The following is an 18518-nucleotide window of genomic DNA, read 5'->3' as shown; positions in this document are numbered from 1 at the left end:
CTGATCGGTATTTCTCTCTCATTGATGTTCCTGACTCTATCCCTTTCCCTTCCTCTCTGTAAAAAAATCAATAAAATATATATTTTTAAAAAGTTCTGAATAACATTGTGAATGTACTTAATGCCACTGAATTGTACCCCTAAAAGTGGTTAAAATAGTAAATTTTACGTTACTTATATTTCAACACAGTAAAGTATGTTACACAATTTCTGTTAAACAAAAACCTTCACAACTCAGTAGTTGCTTACTGTGTTACAGACATGATTCTAAGCAACTCATTCACTGAAACCTCAAAACAACTTTAGCCTGGCCAGTGTGGCTCAGTGGTTGAGCTCAACCTATGAACCAGGAGATCACAGTTGGATTCTCAATCAGGGCACATGCCTGGGTGTGGTCTTAGTCCCCAGCAGGAGGCAGCCGATCAATGATTCTCTCTCATCACTGATGTTTCTATCTCTCTCTCCCTCTCCCTTCCTCTCTAAAATCTATAAAAATGCAATCAACAACAACAACAACACAACACAAAACAAAACAAAAAACAAACAGGAAAAAAAAAAACACAACTCTGTAAGGCAGTACTAATATTATCAACCCCATTTTAGAGATGAGGGAATAGAGGTACAGAGAAGTTGAGTGACTTGCCCAAAATCACACAGCTTGTAAATAAATGGTGGAGCTAAGATTCTAGTCCAGGCAGTCTGCCTCCAAATATGGTGCCTCCAGTGACTACACTACGCTGCATTCATTTAAGTGTATAGAGAGATCTGGAGAGGCAAGTGGTATAGGCTTGGGTTGTTCAAAGACACTTCACCCTTATATATACACTAAAGACCTGGTGGCGGTGCAAGAGTAGATGTTCCTTCCCCTGGCTTTGCTCCTGGCCACCCGGGAGCCTGCAAGTCCTCGCTCCAGACTGGAGCACTGCTCCTGTACCTCCCTCTGCCCCCCTACCTTCCCTTCATAGCAGGTGGCCCATCCCACCCAGCTGCTCTGTGTTTGCATATGCAAATTAATATGTCATCTTTGTTGGGTTGATTTGCATGCTCACTCCTAATTGGCTGGATGTTGTCCTGGAGGTGTGGCAATTTGCATATTTAAAAAATATATATATTTTTATTTATTTATTTTTTACAGAAAGGAAGGGAGAGGGATAGAGAGTTAGAAACATTGATGAGAGAGAAACATAGATCAGCTGCCTCCTGCACACTCCCCACTGAGGACGTGCCCACAACCAAGGTACATGCCCTTGACAGAATCGAACCTGGGACCTTTCAGTCCCCAGGCTGACGCTCTATTTACTGAGCCAAACCAATTAGGGCGCATATTTTTCTTTTATTAGTGTAGGCTAGAGGCCCAATGCATGAAATTCGTGCAAGAGCAGGCCTTCCTTCCCCCAGCTGCCAGCACTGGCTTCCCTCTAGCACCCAGGACCTGGGCTTCCCTCTGGCATCTGGGACAAGGACTTCCCTCACAGCCCAGCTTTGTCTGGAAGGTCGTCCGGATGGTCATCTGGTCTAATTAGCAGGTTACGCTTTTATTATTACAAATATGTATAAATTTATTGATTGATTGATTTCAGAGAGAAAGAGAGAGGGAGAGATAGAAACATCAATGATGAGGGAGAATCATTGATCCGCTCCAGCCCACAACCCCTGCATGTGCCATGACCGGGAATTGAACCCTGACCTCCAGGTCGTAAGTTGATGCTCAACCGCTGAGCCATACCGGCCGAGAGAATGCATCTTATCTGGATTATTTTATTTATTTATTGTTAACATTTTACTTTGTTTCTTTATTGTTTTTCAAAACCAATTTTTAAAAGTTTGTTTTTATTGATTTTTTAGAGAGGAAGCGGGGGAGAGAGAAACATCAGTGATGAGAGAAGATCAGTCTCTGGCATGTAGGTTCAAGAAATAGGGTCAGAAAAAGGACCAAGTAGAAATTAAGCATACACTGACTGAAGGAGGAGGAGGAGGAGGAGGAGGAGGAGGAGGAGGAGGAGGAGGGTCAGCCCTGCCAGTGTGGCTCTGTGGTTGAGTGTGAACCTATGAACTAAGAAGTCACTGGTTCAGTTCCCTGTCAGGTCACCTGTCTGGGTCGTGGGTTGGTATTTTAGGGAGGGTGGAAGAGAGAGGGAAAGACAGAGAGAATATCGATGTGAGAGAAACACATTGATTGGTTGTCCCCTTCCACGAGATGCCCCCCTCCCACCACCACCAGGGCCAGGTGGGGGAGGAGCCCTTGACCAGATTCAAACCCTGGACCCTTTGGTCCGAAGGACGATGCTCTATTCACTGAGACAAACTGGCTAGGGCAATCTTCTTTGTATACAGTCCATTTTAAAAAAATCCTCAACTTCTTGTCTTCCAAGCACTTTGCAATAATGCTCATGTTTTTCTTGTAACTTAATATATACATATATATATATATATATATATATATATATATATATATATATACATACATATATTTAAATATATATTTTATTGTATTTTTTCTTTTTTAAATATATATTTTATTGATTTTTCACAGAGAGGAAGAGAGAGGGATAGAGAGTTAGAAACATCAATGAGAGAGAAACATCGATCAGCTGCCTCTTGCACACCCCCTCCTGGGGATGTCCCCGCAACCAAGGTACATGCCCTTGACCGGAATCAAACCGGGACCTTCTGTACAAAATCAATAAAATATATTAAAAAAAAACAAACAAAAAAAAAACCCGGGACCTTTCAGTCCACAGGCCGATGCTCTATCCACTGAGCCAAACCGGTCCGGGCATATTTTATTGATTTTTAACAGAAAGGAAGAGTGAGGGATAGATTAGTTAAAAACATCGATGAGAGATAAATATCGATCAGCTGCCTCCTACACACCCACTACTGGGGATGTGCCCGCAACCAAGGTACATGCCCTGACCGAATCGAACCTGGGACCTTTCTGTCCGCAAGCCGACGCTCTATCCACTGAGCCAAACCGGTTTTGGTATAATTTAACATATTAAAAGAGCTTTTAAAAATTGATTTTGAGCCTGGCTGGTGTGACTCAGTGGTTGAGCACTGACCCAGAAATCGAGGGATCATGGTTCGATTGGAATTCAGGGTACATGCCTTGGTTGGGGGCTCCATCCCCAGTGTGGGGCATGCAGGAGGCATCTGATCAGTGATGCTTAAGCAACTGAGCCACAGCGGACAGGCCAATGTTTAAAGTTTACAGAAATTGAGAGGTTCGTTATCAATTCTTGCATCATCTATCTGGTGCGTGCCCACTGCACTGATCCTTAGGCGCTGAGATAACGCAGTGAGCCCGAGCATCTTCGGCTCCCATTCCTCCCCCGTGATTGGCTGGCCGTCTGGCCAATGGCGGGAGAGTGCACTGCTCTCCGCCTCCTCCCGCAGCATCAGCGAGCTGCAGCTTCCCAGTTCGGCTGGTAGGTGGCGCTGTGAGCACACCGACGCCTCGGCCAAGTGCAAACTTGGTTTCCACCCTCTCCCATTCCTTTTGATTCTGAGAAATGGAGAGAGAATATGCTCCACACCTCCACCTTCTTCGCAAAATTATGTGTTATTTTTTTTTATTGATTTTCCACAGGGAGGAAGGGAAAGGAATAGAGAGTAAGGTGACCAGATGTCCCGATTTTTAACAATTCGTCCCAAGTCCCGAGGCATTTTAAATCGGGACTGTCCCGCCAAAAGCGGGGTGTCTGGTCACCTTAATAGAGAGCTAGAAACATCGATGAGAGAGAAACGTCGACCAGATGCCTCTTGCACACCCCCTTCCAGGGATGTGCCCGCCAACAAATGAACATGGCCTTGACAGGAATCAAACCTGGGACTTTTCAGTCCACAGACTGAGCCAAACCGGTTTCGGTGGCAAAATTCTTGGTGGCTTTTCCCGCCTGTACATCTCTCCCAAGCTGGTCTGGATCCCCAGGCCCCGCCTTGTACCTACTCTGGCTTTTGGGTTGGTGTGACCCCCTGCCCCAGTCATTGGGGCCTCTAGGGCAGTGCTTGGGCAATCTTGACAGCGGCCCAGGCCGTCAGAACTTCCTTCTGTCCAATAATTGTTTGTTGGGTTGTTTATTTATCCTGGAGTGGAGGCTGGCAGGGTGTATGGGGGCGGCTGCCTCAGGGAAGCCTGCTTCCGGCGGTTGGCTTGCTCAGCTGACACCCGCCCTCGCCTTCGCCCTTGGGAAAGCACTGCGGAGCTGGGAGGACTTTCCTTCATGGTTCCGTTAGGCCATCCAGGGAAACCCTGCCCAAGCCTCTGCCCTATGCCTGGACCTAAACTGGGGACCTCAGCGGTGACCGGAGTCCCAGCCCTGTCCTCAGGGCGCTCAGTCTGGTGGGAGAGAAAGACCATCCCTAGACATGGACAGTCCAGGGTGGTCAGGGTTTGGGTGAAGGACCCAAAGGAGCTGTTTGTGCGAATAAAGAAGGGGAGCCTGAAGCAGCCTGGAGGTCAGGAAGGGCCTCCTGGAAGAGGGGACCCCTGAGCTGGCTCTAAGAGAGGGGCAGGAGTTAGGCATGGGACAAGGACTCTGTCTTTTTAGCTACCATTCATCTCTTTGGTTTAACATTGGATTCTTTTATTTATTAACAAATATTTATGGTGGATTACTTGCTAGAGGAACTAGCCCCATGGTCAGCAAACTGCGGCTCGAGAGCCACATGCGGCTCTTTGGCCCCTTGAGTGTGGCTGGTAGTTCCACAAAATACCACGGCCTGGGCGAGTCTATGTTGAAGGAGTGGCGTTAGAAGAAGGTTAAGTTTTAAAAAGTTGGCTCTCAAACGAAATTTCAATCGTCCTGTTGGTATTTCGCTCTGTTGACGAATGAGTTTGCCGACCACTGAACTAGCCAGAGTCCCTGACTTCAAGGGCTCACACATAAAATGGATCACCAATGCAGAACTTCAAACTCTGATGGAGTGCTATGAAGATAGTGCCGGGACCGGTTTGGCTCAGTGGATAGAGCATCGGCCTGAGGACTGAAAGGTCCCGGGTTCGATTCCGGTCAAGGGCATGTACCTTGGCTGCAGGCACATCCCCAGTAGGGGGGGTGCAAGAGGCAACTGATAGATGATTCTCTCTCATCGATGTTTCTAACTCTCTATCCCTCTCTCTTCCTCTCTGAAAAATCAATAAAAAAATTTTGGTAAAAAGAAAAAGAAAAAAAAGAATGAAGATAGTGATCCATCCACTTGTCTGGGTTCGAATCGCAAATCTGCCACTTACTAGCTGTGTCACCTCTCTGTGCCACAGTTTAGTAGAATAATACTTACAGGCTAAATCTTAATTAACTCCCTTGATCCTCCTCAACACCTTTTGAGTAAAGTGCTTTAGAATGTTGCCTAGCATAAAGTGCCCATTTTTATCAAAGAATGATGGGTCAAGAAAAATCTGGGAGGCCACCCTAATGAAGTGACTTCAAGTTGAAACTTGAAAAAAAAGGGGGAGGGGCCCGGCTAGGGTGGCTCAGTGGTTCAGCATCAACCTTTGAACCAGGTCACAGTTGGATTCACGATCAGGGCACGTGTCCGGGTTGTAGGCTTGAACCACCCAGTAGGGGACATGCAGGAGGCAGCCGATCAATGATTCTCTCTCATTATTGATGTTTTTCTCTTTCCATTTCCTCTCCTCTCTGAAGTCAATAAAAATATGTTCAAAAAAAATGTGTGTGTGTGTGTGTGTGTGTGTGTGTGTATCTAGGTTCAGTGAATGAGCCCAGTCTTCTCTCTTCTCCAGATGCTGCCAGTTCACAGATTTCCCAAGGTTAGAAAAAACTGGAACTCTGCACTGGAGTTATAAAGACATTAGTTGGAGGTAGGGAAATCTACCCTACCTCCCTCCATTCTTTCTGGTGTTCCCTCAAGCAACTTCAAAGTCACTTCTAAACCAGTTGTGGTAGTGGTGGCCTAAAGAAAATCTAGCCCATGCACTTGGCTGGCTCCCAGTGCTTAAGACAAACTTTAAAAAAAAAAAAGTCACTAACATCTAAGAATCAGATTTCATGCATTAAAAGAGCTAAATTTTTTGCCCAGATGGCATGGCTCACTGGTTGAGCATTGATCTATGAACTAGGTCATGATTCCCAGTCAGAGAACGTGCCCAGGTTGTGCTTGATCAGCAGGGTGGGGCTTGCAGGAGGCAGCCCATCCATGCTTCTCTCATTAATGATGTTTCTGATTCTCTCTCTCTCTCTCCCTTCCTCTCTGAAATCAACACAAATATTTTAAGTGCTATTTTTTTTTTAAAAAAAGGGTCATGGAAACAACTCTGATTAATAATCAGAAAACTTTTATTCAAATATATTTTTATTTATTTTTTAAGAGAGAGGAAAGGAGAGGGAGAAATAGAAACACAGATCCCGGGCACGTTTAACGGGGAATCGAACTGGCAACCTCCTGGTGCATGAGAGGATGCTCAACCAACTGAGCCACACCGGGCTGGGCCAGAAATCTCTTATTCAATGGGGTGTTTTAAAACTCGAGCGCATGTCATTTTTATCATCCCTTATAGAACAAGCCATGATTTCCAGCGCTTTACAACTATAACTCAAATCTCACAACTCTATGAGGACGGTAAGATTGTTCTTCCATCTTCTAGACGAAGAGACGGAGGAGAGAAACGCAAAGCTGCAGTAGGAAGCAGCGCCTTGCTTCATGCATTCCACAAATACTGACTCGGCGCCTGGAACGCTCATGGTCCAAGATCCATGTTTCCGGAGGGGCCCCAGAGGAACCCCTCCTCGGCTCGGAGGAACTCGAGCGCTACAGCGGGCAAGTGGCCGTCACTACCATTTCCCCTCCAGACGCCCACGCCGACAGCTGCTCTGCAGTCATGTGTGCAATGCCGACTGGGGAGCCGGGGCTCCTCTCCCGGGTTCCTGGCGATCACAGGAATCGGAGCCAGCAGCATGGATGCGAGCGAGCGTTGACTGCAGATCTCCTCCACCGCCGGGCCCCGAGCACGCGCTCCCTAGCCCCGCCCCTCCTCCAGCGACGACCAATGGCAGGGCTCGGTTGGGCTGGGGCGGGCGGGCCCACCCCTCCGCGTGCTCCCCAGTCAACTCCTTCGCTGGGCGCGCCCCCCCCACCCCCCCGCTCCTTGGCCCCTCCTCACCGCCCCACGTTACGTCTCCCCCTCTCTCCGCCTCGGTTACCCCGGGAGCCGCGGCTCGCGCGGCAAGCCCACCTCCCCCGGCCTCCCATTGGCTGGCCAGGTCCCGCGCGATCCGAATCGCCCCCGCCCACGCGGGACGGCCCGAGCCACCCTCCAGCTTTTCTCCCAGAGCCAGCGCGAGGAGGAGAGGGGTGAGGAGGGGCGGGGGGACCGTCGACTGCCTCTGAGGCGCGCACCTCCCGCCGGCCACGCCCTCCGCCTCGCGCCTGCAGCTGCGGCGGCGGCTGGCAGCCCCGGCCGCGCACGCGCACTGGCCCGCCCCGCGCCGCCCGGCCGCGGGTCGCCTCGCGCCCCGGCTCGCGCCGCAGTCCCTGCAGCAGCGGCGGCCGCGGCATCTCCCCGAGGCGCACGCGCACTGCGCCCTCCCTCCGCGGCCGTTCCCAGCGCCGGGCCGCGGCGGCGGCGGCAGTGACCGCCTCCCTCGGGGGGTGCACGCGCTCCCGCACCTCACCCTGCCCCGCGCCGGCTGAGCCCCCCGCGGCGCGCTCCCGGGGGCCGTTATCCTGCAACGGTCTCGGCGCCGCGCACGCGCAGTAGCGAGGGGGGGCGCGCGCGCTCGCGAGAGGGAGGGAGCGGCGGCCGCAGGAAAGAGGTGCCGCCGCCGCCATTGCGAAGGAGGGAGGGAGGGAAGGAGCGAGCGAGGCCGGTCCGCCCTCCCCCTGGTTCCCGCCCCTCCCCCTCCCCTCCCCGCCCCCCCGGCCCCGAGGGAGCGAGCCGCGGCGCGGCGGGAGCTGCGGGAGGTGGAGGAGGCGGAGGAGGGAGTCCGCGAGGGAGGGTCCGCCCGGCCCCCCGCCGCCGCCGCCGCCGGAGCCGCCTCTAAGACGAGGAGCAGCAGAACATGGCGCCGGGGCCGCCGTCGACACAGCCGGGCTCCCGGAGGCCGGGGCCGCGCTGAGGGCGCCCCGCTTGGTGAGTGCGCGAGCTCGTGGGCCCCGGCGGCGAGGCCGGGCGCCGCCCCGCTGCGGGGTCCCGGGGGAGGCGGGGGGCCGCGGCGCCCGGAGCCCGCGAACAATGGAGGAGCCGGAGGGGGAGGGGAGGGAGCGGCCCCCCAGCGCCCCGCGCCCCGCCGGCCCCGCCGCTCGGTGCCGGGGCCCGGCCCGCGGCGCCCGCCGGCCCCTCAGACAGGCCCCTGGCCGCCCGCCGGCCTCCGCCCTCCGGCCGGGACCTCGGTGGTATCCGCCTCGCCACCCCCTCCCCACGCTCCAACCCCTCTGCTCCCCATTCTGCACCCCCCCACCCTCACCCCTTCCGCCTTGGCCCCTCCTGGGCTCTGCAGTGCTCGCGGGATCCCTGCCTCAGGAACCCCTCTTCTGCGCCCCTGGATTCTGGGTGCCCCCACTCCCGGGTTCCTGACCTCCCTCTGCCTCTCCGCCGATCCCGCTCCGTCCCCTCTTCCTGCGGCCCTCCTCTCTGACCCGCCTGCGCTGCCCCTCCTCGCAGGATCTGTTGCATCCCCAGGAGCTGTCCCTCTACCTGCGGGCCCACCTCCTTGGAGCTCCTTCCGAGACGCTGTTCGCCTAGCACCGCCGCCTCAGGCCTTCTCCCCCCGACTCAGTGTCGCCTCCGTCTTGGGCCCTGCTGCCCACTCTCAGCACCTGCTGCACCCCAGGGTGCCCCCGGCTCCGTGACCTTCCCCACCTCCGTGCTGCCCCCTGCTCCCTCATGCTGTCTGCACCCCCTCTCCTCCTGGGTCTTTCTTCTCTTTGCCATTCAGACAGACCCTTTCCCCGCTTCCAGACCTTTCTGCCTCCCGGCTCTACCCCTTGCCCGGTTCCAGCTCTTGCTGTGCCCCCCGATGTGCTTGCTTTTCCCCCTGACTGACGCTGCCTTCCCTGAGCAGCCTCCTCCCCATCTCTGACCCTGCAGGGCTCTCGTTCCTGCCATGCCCTTCTCTGCCGGCCTCTCTCTAACCCACCCAGCCTTCCCGCACCCCCAGAGCCGCCCTGAGGGCTCGGTCTGCCCCGGGATTCCTGAGGTTTTTCTCTTCCCACCTCCTCTTTGCTCCTCGTGAGCTATTTCATTCATTTGCTCCCCCTTTCTTTGACCTGTCTCCCCTTCCCTTCTTTCCTGTAGACCGGCTTCCAGCATCCTCTTTTTTGCTCCCCGTCCTCTCGTCTTCGTCTCCATTTGGGCCCTTTGCCTCGTTAAACCCTCGATAACTTCTCTGTGACCCATCACCCCCTTCCCTTCCTGTTCTTCCTCTCCTAGACCTGCCCCCAGATCCTTTTTGCACCTGTTCTTCCATTTGTTCGCTTCTGCTCCATCCTCTTCAATGTCCTCCCCCCATTGGAGCTGTCCACTCGCTCACCTATTTTTTTGGACCCATTTCAACTTTTCCTACCGCTGTCCCTTCCCGAGCCGTCCTCTCTCAGCCTGGCTCCCTGTAACTGCCTTCACCTCTGCTGCTTCTCAGGTCTACCATCACCACCTGACCTCTCCCCCCACCATTTTGATTCGGCTCTCAACCTCCTCTCTCCCCGTTCTGGTGTTTGTCCTCCCCATTTTGCCCTGCCTCGTGCCTTTTTGAGTCCTCCTTCCCTGAATTCTGCTCCATATTAGATGTCTTTGCAAGCATTTCTTCCCATCACCGCCTGCCTCCCCACCCCCAGAACCCCCTCTTGGAGCCCCCTGAGTTTTTGGATGGATTCTTCTCTTCCTCCCTTGGAAACCCCTCCCAGTTTTGTTCCTCATTGATTTCTTTCCTCTCTTACCTCTCCCCATTAAGTTGCTATCATACTGCTTCTCCTAGCTCCCCTCCCTGACCCGCCCATTGCCCCTGAGTGCTCCCCCTCTCAGGCATGCCTCTCTCTGGTTTCCGTCTCACTTTGGAGAGGAAGGGCTGGGTTGGGTTTAGGGCTCTCCAGGCTCTGATTTAGACTGCAGATTCCTTCTGCTCCCTGATCCTGAGGGTTTTATCCCGAGGAATCCGGTGAGATCTGGGTAAAGAGGTGGGCGCTGGTTGATTGGTCACTGCTCTCTGGAGTCTGGGAGTGTCCCCCTGCCCCCATCCCCTTTACCAAGGTTAGTGGTGGTAGCGGGTGGATCTCTGTCCAGCTCCCCATTTTCTTTCCCTCGCCCATTTTGATCCCCAGCCCCTCAGTTCCCTGGGCTGAGCTGCTTTGTGTCCTTTAGAAAAGGAGAGTGCAGCTGCTCACAGGTCTTCCCTCTCCCCCTCACCCCCACCCCCACTTCCCTGAGCTATTGTGAGAGACAGTTGTACCCTCTCCCCCTCCACCGCTATGCCAGCACCCTTCGGGAGAACTTAGGAGTGTGCTTTTTGTTTTGTTCTGCAGCTGACAAGTCATATTTCTGTTTTACCCCCGTCTGGGGAAATGCCAGCCCTCCAGTTCTCCCCAGTCTAAGCGGGGCTTACGGACACAGCATTTACTGCTCTGGGCCTGCAGAGCCCTCTCTGATGGTCTGCAGTGTAACTTGGTGGGGGTGGGGGAGGGGGCTCATTTCTTTTACCTCTGCCCCAGGAAGGCTTCAACTTCCTGGTCTTGAAAACTGTGAGGGCCCGGGTTTGGAAGGCTCTTTGCGGTTGTTTGTTGAAGGAGAGTGCCAAGTGTCACTCGGATTTCTGCCCTCTGGCATTGCAGGCACTTCCACCCACAGGAGTGAATGCCTCTGGCAGATTCATGCCGGATTGTGCGGGAAGGGGCTCTCCGCAGCACTGGGGTGTATGGGTGGGCCCTGACCTGCCCCAAGCCTTTGGAGGGACCTGGTTTGATAGCGAGAAAGCGGTGCCAGAAACCGGCTGATTCCTTAGGATTTTTGTTCTTACCTGGGAAATGCAGCTGAGCCACCTTTCCTTGAGCTGTTTTCTTGAGTGATCTGATGTTGGGGGTGGGGCTTAGGAGATTCATTCAGAGGAAGAGGTGGTTTTTACAGAAAAGCCATCCAACTATTTTCCTTCCTTAACTTAGGAGAGGGAACCTTTTGCATGTCCTAGGTTTATTTATTTTACTTCTTAAGTAAATCAAGAGCCAGATTTTCCCCCTCAGGAATTGGCCCAGGGCAATTGCATATTAAAGCATCCATCCAGCTGTGAAGGAGCATTTACTGGAAGGACTCTATTTCTTAACTGAGTTATGATCAAACTTTATTTACTTCAGCACTTATTTAAAAATAGTTTTATGTGAACGCATTTGAAATAAACATTGACTGTCATCTACAAAATTGGACCATTGACTGACTCATCACGTGTTAGGGCATTTGTATGTAAGACAATGAGCTGGGCTGGCTGGGTAGTAGAGCCATATGGCTCCTTTAGCTTCTAAATTCTTTGGACTTTAAATTTTCTGACAAGCAGAGGCTGGTAATTTTAATTATGTATGGCATGTATCTTCACCATTATTGACTTAAGAATTTTCATTCATTTTCCCTGGTTTCTTTTAATTTCTGAATTTTGGCCTTGTGAATTATGATTAATTCTCTGAATTTTATGGTCCCCATGTTGGTATAAATAGTTGTGTGTGTTTTTTTTTGTGTGTGTGTGTGTGTGTGTGTTTGTGTTTTTTTTTGTTTTTTTTTTTTTTTTAGAAGAAGGGGTAGGTAGAGAGATAGAAAGTTCCATGAGAGAGAAACATCATCGATCAGCTGCCTCCTGCACACCCCCACTGGGGGTCAAGCCGGAAACCAGGGTATGTGCCCTGGCTGAGAATTGAACCTGTGACCTCTTGATTCTAACTGATTGCTCAACTGCTGAGCCACACCGGCTGGGCGGTATAAATAGATTTTAAAAATCTTAATGTGGAAATGGCAGCTAATTAAGAATACAAACAACTGTGTATGCAGTACCGCTTTGTGTCCCCGGCTTCTAGCACCACTGGCAGGACAGAAAATTTCTGCATGCCCAAGCCCAAGTTTACATAATAGGAAGAGAGGATACAGAAGAACAAAGAGCTGATTTTTCTTTCTCGCTGGTAACTGATGTTCCAGAGACTGTCAGATTTCTCTGATGGCAGCCGAGGCTCTGACCCAGTATCAACATTGGCTCTCAGGATGGAATTGGTGCTACAGAAATCCGAGGTGGTAGCCTTGGCCTTCTGGAACAGTGAATGTGCCAGGCGGGGGTAGGGTGTGGAGCAGGAGAGGGTGGTAGATGACTGCAACCTGGTGGCATGTCTTCGAGGGCTTTTGCCCTGCCTAGAATATCTTTGCAGTACTGGCCTGGTCAAAGTTCTGTTCTTTTTTTAACCCTTTTTTCTGGTGGTGTCCCCCCTCCCTTACGTCTTGGCATGATCTACTTTTCTTGGCGTGAAACATTTAAGACAGTAGGGGTGGGGGGCAGGGACGGAGATAGTCATTTCTTTTGATCTGGACACATGGAAGGAGTTGTCCACGTGTAGATCCATGGGCCTGATGGCGACTTCTGGCAAAAGAACAGGCTGGGAGCAGGGATAGTTGCACAGATGACTAAACCACAGCTTCAGCCCTCGCCGGTCAGGCTCAGTGGCTACAGTGTCAGCCTGCAGACTGAGGGGTCCCAGACTCCATTCCAGCCAGGCGCACGCACCCGGGTTGTGGGCTCAGTCCCCAGTGTGGGGCGTGCAGGAGGCAGCCGAGCAATGATTCTCTCTGATCACTGATGTTTCTCTCTCTCTCTCTCCTTCTTCCTTCCTCTCTGAAACCAATAAAAATACATCTAAAAAATAAATAAGCCACAGCTTCATAGGTATTTATGTAGTCGGTCTGTATGTGGTGGGAAAACATATGAGGCCAGTACAGTTGGAGATTGAAAAGGTGAGAGTGGTTTTTCCCTCTCTAGTCTCCTCTGCCTTTCCGTCTTCGGTTTGTGGGTTCTGAGAGTGTTAGGCCTCTTTCCATCCTTCCTGTGATCTGCTGTATTGTCATTCACCACCTGGTGGTCTGAACTGTCTTAATTTACCCAGTCAGTGGGACATTTCATGGATCATCTAGTCCAGTTGTTTAAATTACCTTTCCCGCACTATATAAAATAGATAATTTTGGAGATGCTCTGCTTGAAGGGAGAGGAAGTTGACTAGCAAAAATCTCTTGAGCTTGGAGCAACAAACTTGAAAATTAGTGCCTGGTCTGGCCTCCTAATTTACAGGTGGGGAAATGGAAAGCTTGGAAAAGGAGTACAGGGACAGCTTCCTGTCATAGTTGAAAGATATTAGACATACTGGTGGGAGACCTTCCGGTCTGGGCTTAATTAACCCAGTTAGTTAGAATGTTGGGCAAATCACTTCACCTCTTTGGACTTCACATTTCCTAGTCTGAAGTACTCTCTTCTGTAGAGTTGATTGTAGATGATTTTTTTTTTTTTTTTTTTTTTTACAGAGAGGAAAGGAGAGGGAGAGAGAGTTAGAAACATCGATGAGAGAGAATCATCGATCAGCTGCCTCCTCTCCTGCACACCTCCTACTGGGGATGTGCCCGCAACCAAGGTACATGCCCTTGACCGGAATCGAACCCGGGACCTTTCAGTCCACAGTCCGATGCTCTATCCACTGAGCCAAACCGGTTTCGGCTGATTGTAGATTCTTATTGTTCCGTTTCACGTACCAAATCAGAGCTGGGACTGGACTTCTGGTGTACTCTACCTACCTCTCCCAAATTGTACTCTGTGACCCAGAATTGGGGCAGGGGCCCTCTCCTGGGGATGCAGTAAAGTGAACGGGATTACCTTTGTTGTATACATTTTCAAATGTAAGAGAAACATCGCCTCTCTTTCTTCCATTCCCAAGAAAATTAGTTTCTAATTCAGGGGTAAAGGGGGCATCCAGATTGCATTAACTATACCTACATAACTAAAACCATATACCTCTTCAAAAAACAATATGGAAGTTTTCAAGCTGAGTCATTGTTAACCTAGGCTCTCAAATAGCAATGGTCTGAATAGCCCTTGAATTGCTGTCATTAAGAAATGCAAACAAATCATTCGTGTTCATCTTCCTGAAAGTTTATTTTTTTGTTTAAAGAATTACACATAGTAGTACATGTATCTCCTTTTTTTCTCCCAATTGACTTTCCCCCAGCCTCCCCTACTCACCTTAGCATGCCCTCATCCCACCTGAAAGTTTCTTTTCTTTTTTTTAAAAAATATATTCTATTGATTCTGTACAGAGAGGAAGGGAGAGAGAGAGAGAGCTAGAAACATCGATGAGAGAGAGTTATCGATCAGCTGCCTCCTGCACATCCCCCACTGGGGACACGCCCGCAACCAAGGTACATGCCCTTGACCGGAATCGAACCCTGGACCCTCCAGTCCCCAAGCCGAGGCTCCATCCATTGAGCCATACCGGTCCCGGCTGAAAGTTTATTTCTATTTAAATTTTGATATAGTGCTTTATTAGGCTTCATCTATGAAGAATTCTTGAAAACGTTTTCATTTATTTGCTTCTCTGATGTTAAAAAGTTGGTAGATTAGCTGAGAGCCAGGTACTTTCACCATGAAGCCTCATTACAAGAAAGTAACACTTATTTTAGTTGAAAACAGCCAGCGCCTATCTCCTTCATCTTCCTTTATCTAAATGAGCATTTTCATTTTATGAAATTTCCAACAGTTGTGACTGTTGAATTATACATCTGCAGGTATTTCATGTCTTTTTGCTTTCTTAGAGTCTCTGCATTCTTATTTGGAAAATGTCTGTTTGCTGGTCACTATAGTAATATTTGTACTTGGTAATAGAATTGTAACTATTTTGAAATTTTTTTTTTTTACTGATTTCAGAGAGAGAGATAGAAGCATCAATGATGAGAGAGAATCATTTGATTGGCTGCCTCCTGCATACCTCCTCCTTGGGGATTGAGCGCACAACCTGAGCATGTGCCCTTGGCTGGAATAGAACCTGGGACCCTTCAGTCCGTAGGCTGATGCTCTACCCACTGAGCCAAATTGGCTAGGGCAGAGCTTTCTATGGTGCAAAGAATGTTGAATTGATAATGAAGAAACCCTGACTGTCCTTACTGGCTGTGTGATTTTCATTCCTTTGGGCTGCAGTTACTTCATTTAAAACAGGTGGGGAACATCTGGCTGTGGACTATATTGTATAAGGCCCTCAAAATCAATTGGTCTGGCTCTGCCAAGGCATTAGGGGTGAGTTAATTAAATGTGTAACCAAATGTAGCAGGCTTATTTTTTAAAAATATGTGTGTGTGTTTTTTTATTGATAGAGGAAGGGATTGGGAGAGAGAGAAACATGAATGATGAGAGAGAATCATTGATGGGTTGCCCCCAGCCTGTCCCCCACTGGGCTTGTCCCTGACCAGGAATCAACTAGGACTTCCTGGTTCATATGCTGATGATCAACCACTGAGCCACGCCAGTCTGGCTAGCAGGTTAATTTTTATATTGATAATTTTGTGTGGCCCGTGAATGATATAAATACTCAAATGGCCGTTGTCAGAAAAAAGGTTCCCTACCCCTGAAGGGATTATACTGGTTGGGTCCCTTTTCACCTTGGTTTATAGCTAATAATATTCAAATGTCTTCTTTCTTTTTGAGGAAGCAGACCCTCTATATATCTTTCATTTTCCATCACACCTAGCAAAATACCTTGGATATAGTAGACCCCAGTGCATAATAGTGATTGAATTCAAACAGGTGTCAAAGCCTTTTTTCTTTTGATGGGGGGAGATCTGTATACTAACTACCGTGTTCCCCCGAAAATAAGACATCCTCCGAAAATAAGACCTAGCGCAACTTTGGAAGAAAAAATTAATATAAGACACTGTCTTATTTTCAGGGAAACAGGGTATAAGGTTATTTTTAGACTTTAAATTCTTAGAGGGCAAGGCTTCCTGGTCAGTATTTAATCTTCATACATATGTACACACATACATCCTAAGTGTCTCGTCCAGGATTACACAGCTCGGTGGTAGAGCTGTGTTATGAATCGATGTCTATCTGATTCCAAAATTTGTGCCTATTTTATTATATTAGACTGCCTTTTCTCTGGGATATAAGAAACTGTAATTCATCCCCTTGAGGAGTTTAAGTCAGTTATAAACAATTAACTATATATAATACTAGAGTCCCAGTGCACGGATTTGTGCACTGATGGGGTCCCTTGGCCTGGCCAGCCCCTATCGGGCCATCTTGCCCAGCCCCAATTGGGGCTGGCTGGCCGGGGGAGGGACTGTGGGAGGTTGGCTGTGGGAGCGCACTGACCACCAGTGGCAGCTCCTGCATTGAGCACCTGCCCCCTGGTGGTCAGTGCGTGTCCTATGACCAGTCATTCGGTCATAATGGTCGCTTAGGCTTTTATATATACCAATGTGGACAGGGTGGGGTGAGGGAAGTAAATGTGTGTAAGCCAATATGATTAATTTCTGGTTCCCATAGTAATAAAGATTTTCATATTCAGAAAACTAAGCACACGTAGGTTCTATGTCATAATATTTTGAAAAGAATCTGTAGCCACAAGTATCAGCTTGTCTTTCAAGCCAGCATATTTTAAAAGTTAAGCATTTTACTTCTGACCCGGATTCAAACCCATGTATAACAAAACTACATAAGTCAACTTATCTAACAGAAAGAAGATAGAAATGTTTGGTCCTGGAATGACTTTTAAATTTATATTTTCTTTGGCAAGTAGGAAAGCACCTGTGTAGCTCTGGACTGAGAGATTTTTTTCTTTTAAGAAAACTCTAGGCAACTAGAACTGTATAGATAAAAATAAACTTTGCCCCTTGACTTATTTGTGTGGAGCTCACTATAATCTTTTTTTTTCTTCTTTTTTTCTTTCTTTCTTTTTTTTTTTTTTTTTTTTAACTGCAACTCAAAAGTTACTAAATAATGTTGGTGGGATGTTGGTCAGTTTCAGCTGATAGCCTCCTGAAGTGTAAAAAATTATATTTCTCCCCATCTCTGTTTCAAAAAAGGTCAAAACTATTGCAGCCTGCACTACTTAGGAATAAGACAAAGGAAAAATGATTATCTTTAATTGCCACAGGCAATTATAAAGGATTCTTTGTTCAGTAACAAATTGATTGTGTACAGAGGAAAGCCAGCACTGCATTAATACAAGATTATTAGATTCTTGAAATCTGCATCTTTAGCCAGAGTGGCTTTCACTTTAAGGGGATGTTTGGCTGGGAATTGGGTACCTGAATGCATGGCCGTAAAAACAGCACCAGGTCTTTATTTTTCAAAAATATTTATTAACTATGTGGATGCAAGGCTGGTGGATGCTGTTTTTCCCCCCGTTTTATATTTTTATTTTTATAGATGCTATTTTTTTTATACCAAATCATTGAATACTTTTTATTTTTTTTATTTTTTATAGATTTCAGAAAGGAAGGGTGAGGGAGAGATAGAAACATTGATGAGAAATAATCATTGACCGGCTGCCTCCTGCACGCCCCCTACTGGGGATTGAGCCTGCAACCCAGGCATGTGCCCTTGACCAGAATTGAACCTGGGACCTTTCAGTCTGCAGGCAGATGCTCTATCCATTGAGCCAAACCAGCCAGGGCTACTTTTTAAAATGTTGCAGGCCTATAGGCAATACCTCCCTCTAATTCAGGGGTCCTCAAACTTTTTAAAGTGGGGGCCAGATCACGGTCCCTCAGCTGGAGGGCCAGACTATATGAACTACTAATTCCTACTGTAACACCTCGGCTACGCTCACTGCCCAAAAAACCTGGCGGGCCGGATCAGACTCCTGCGGGCTGCATGTGGCCCGGGGCCGTAGTTTGAAGATGCCTGCTAATTGGTCAGTCAGTTGAGGAATCTAGATAAAACCTTTGATGAGGGAAAAGGGGAAAGGGCCCCTGACTGATTTGGGAGTGGGTCTCAGAATTGGCATATGCCCAGAATTAATACAATCACAAAAGCTTAAAAATGGCAAATTAGCTAAAGCAATTGTGATTTGATGTTTTGTGTGTGTATCCAAGGAATACATATATTTTCTGGTGTACAGATCCCCTTTTAACATTTTTTTCTTTTTAGTTTTTGTTGTTATTGATATTTTTTCTATTGATTTTTAGAGAGAGTGGAAGGGAGGGGGAGAGAGAGAGAGAAACAACAACGGAGAGAGCGACACATCGATTTATTGCTTCTTGCAAGTGCATCCCTACCCCCAATTGGACCAAGGATTGAACCTGCAACCCAGGTACATGCTCTTGACCAGAAAGCGAACCCAAGGCCCTTTGGTGGGAGGGGGAGAGACAGAAACATCAATGTGAGAGAAGCATCAATTGTTGCCTCCTGCAATGCCCCTGACCAGTGCCGGGGCCACGGAGGAGTCTGCATACAAGCGAGGTGTGTGCCTTGACCGGAATCGAACCCAGGCACTTCAGTCTGCAGGCCAACACTCTATCCACTGACCAAAACTGGCTAAGGCCATTTTTTAAAAATTAAAGTACTA

The 18518-nt window shown here is 49.1% G+C and overlaps 1 protein-coding gene across 1 annotated transcript in view; it reads left to right on the top strand.

The window, feature by feature from the left end:
* The first annotated feature begins 7819 nt into the window (after positions 1 to 7819).
* The window catches only part of ARHGAP35 (Rho GTPase activating protein 35), a 126066-nt gene continuing 115367 nt past the window's right edge, over positions 7820 to 18518 (top strand). The window contains exon 1 of the mRNA XM_036416319.2: positions 7820 to 8088. The gene's annotated coding sequence lies outside the window, so the exon portion shown is untranslated. The remainder of the gene's footprint in view (positions 8089 to 18518) is intronic.

Source organism: Pipistrellus kuhlii, unplaced genomic scaffold (genome assembly GCF_014108245.1).
Source record: "Pipistrellus kuhlii isolate mPipKuh1 unplaced genomic scaffold, mPipKuh1.p scaffold_m20_p_55, whole genome shotgun sequence".
NCBI lineage: Eukaryota > Metazoa > Chordata > Mammalia > Chiroptera > Vespertilionidae > Pipistrellus > Pipistrellus kuhlii.
This window is presented reverse-complemented; position numbering and strand designations above follow the sequence as displayed.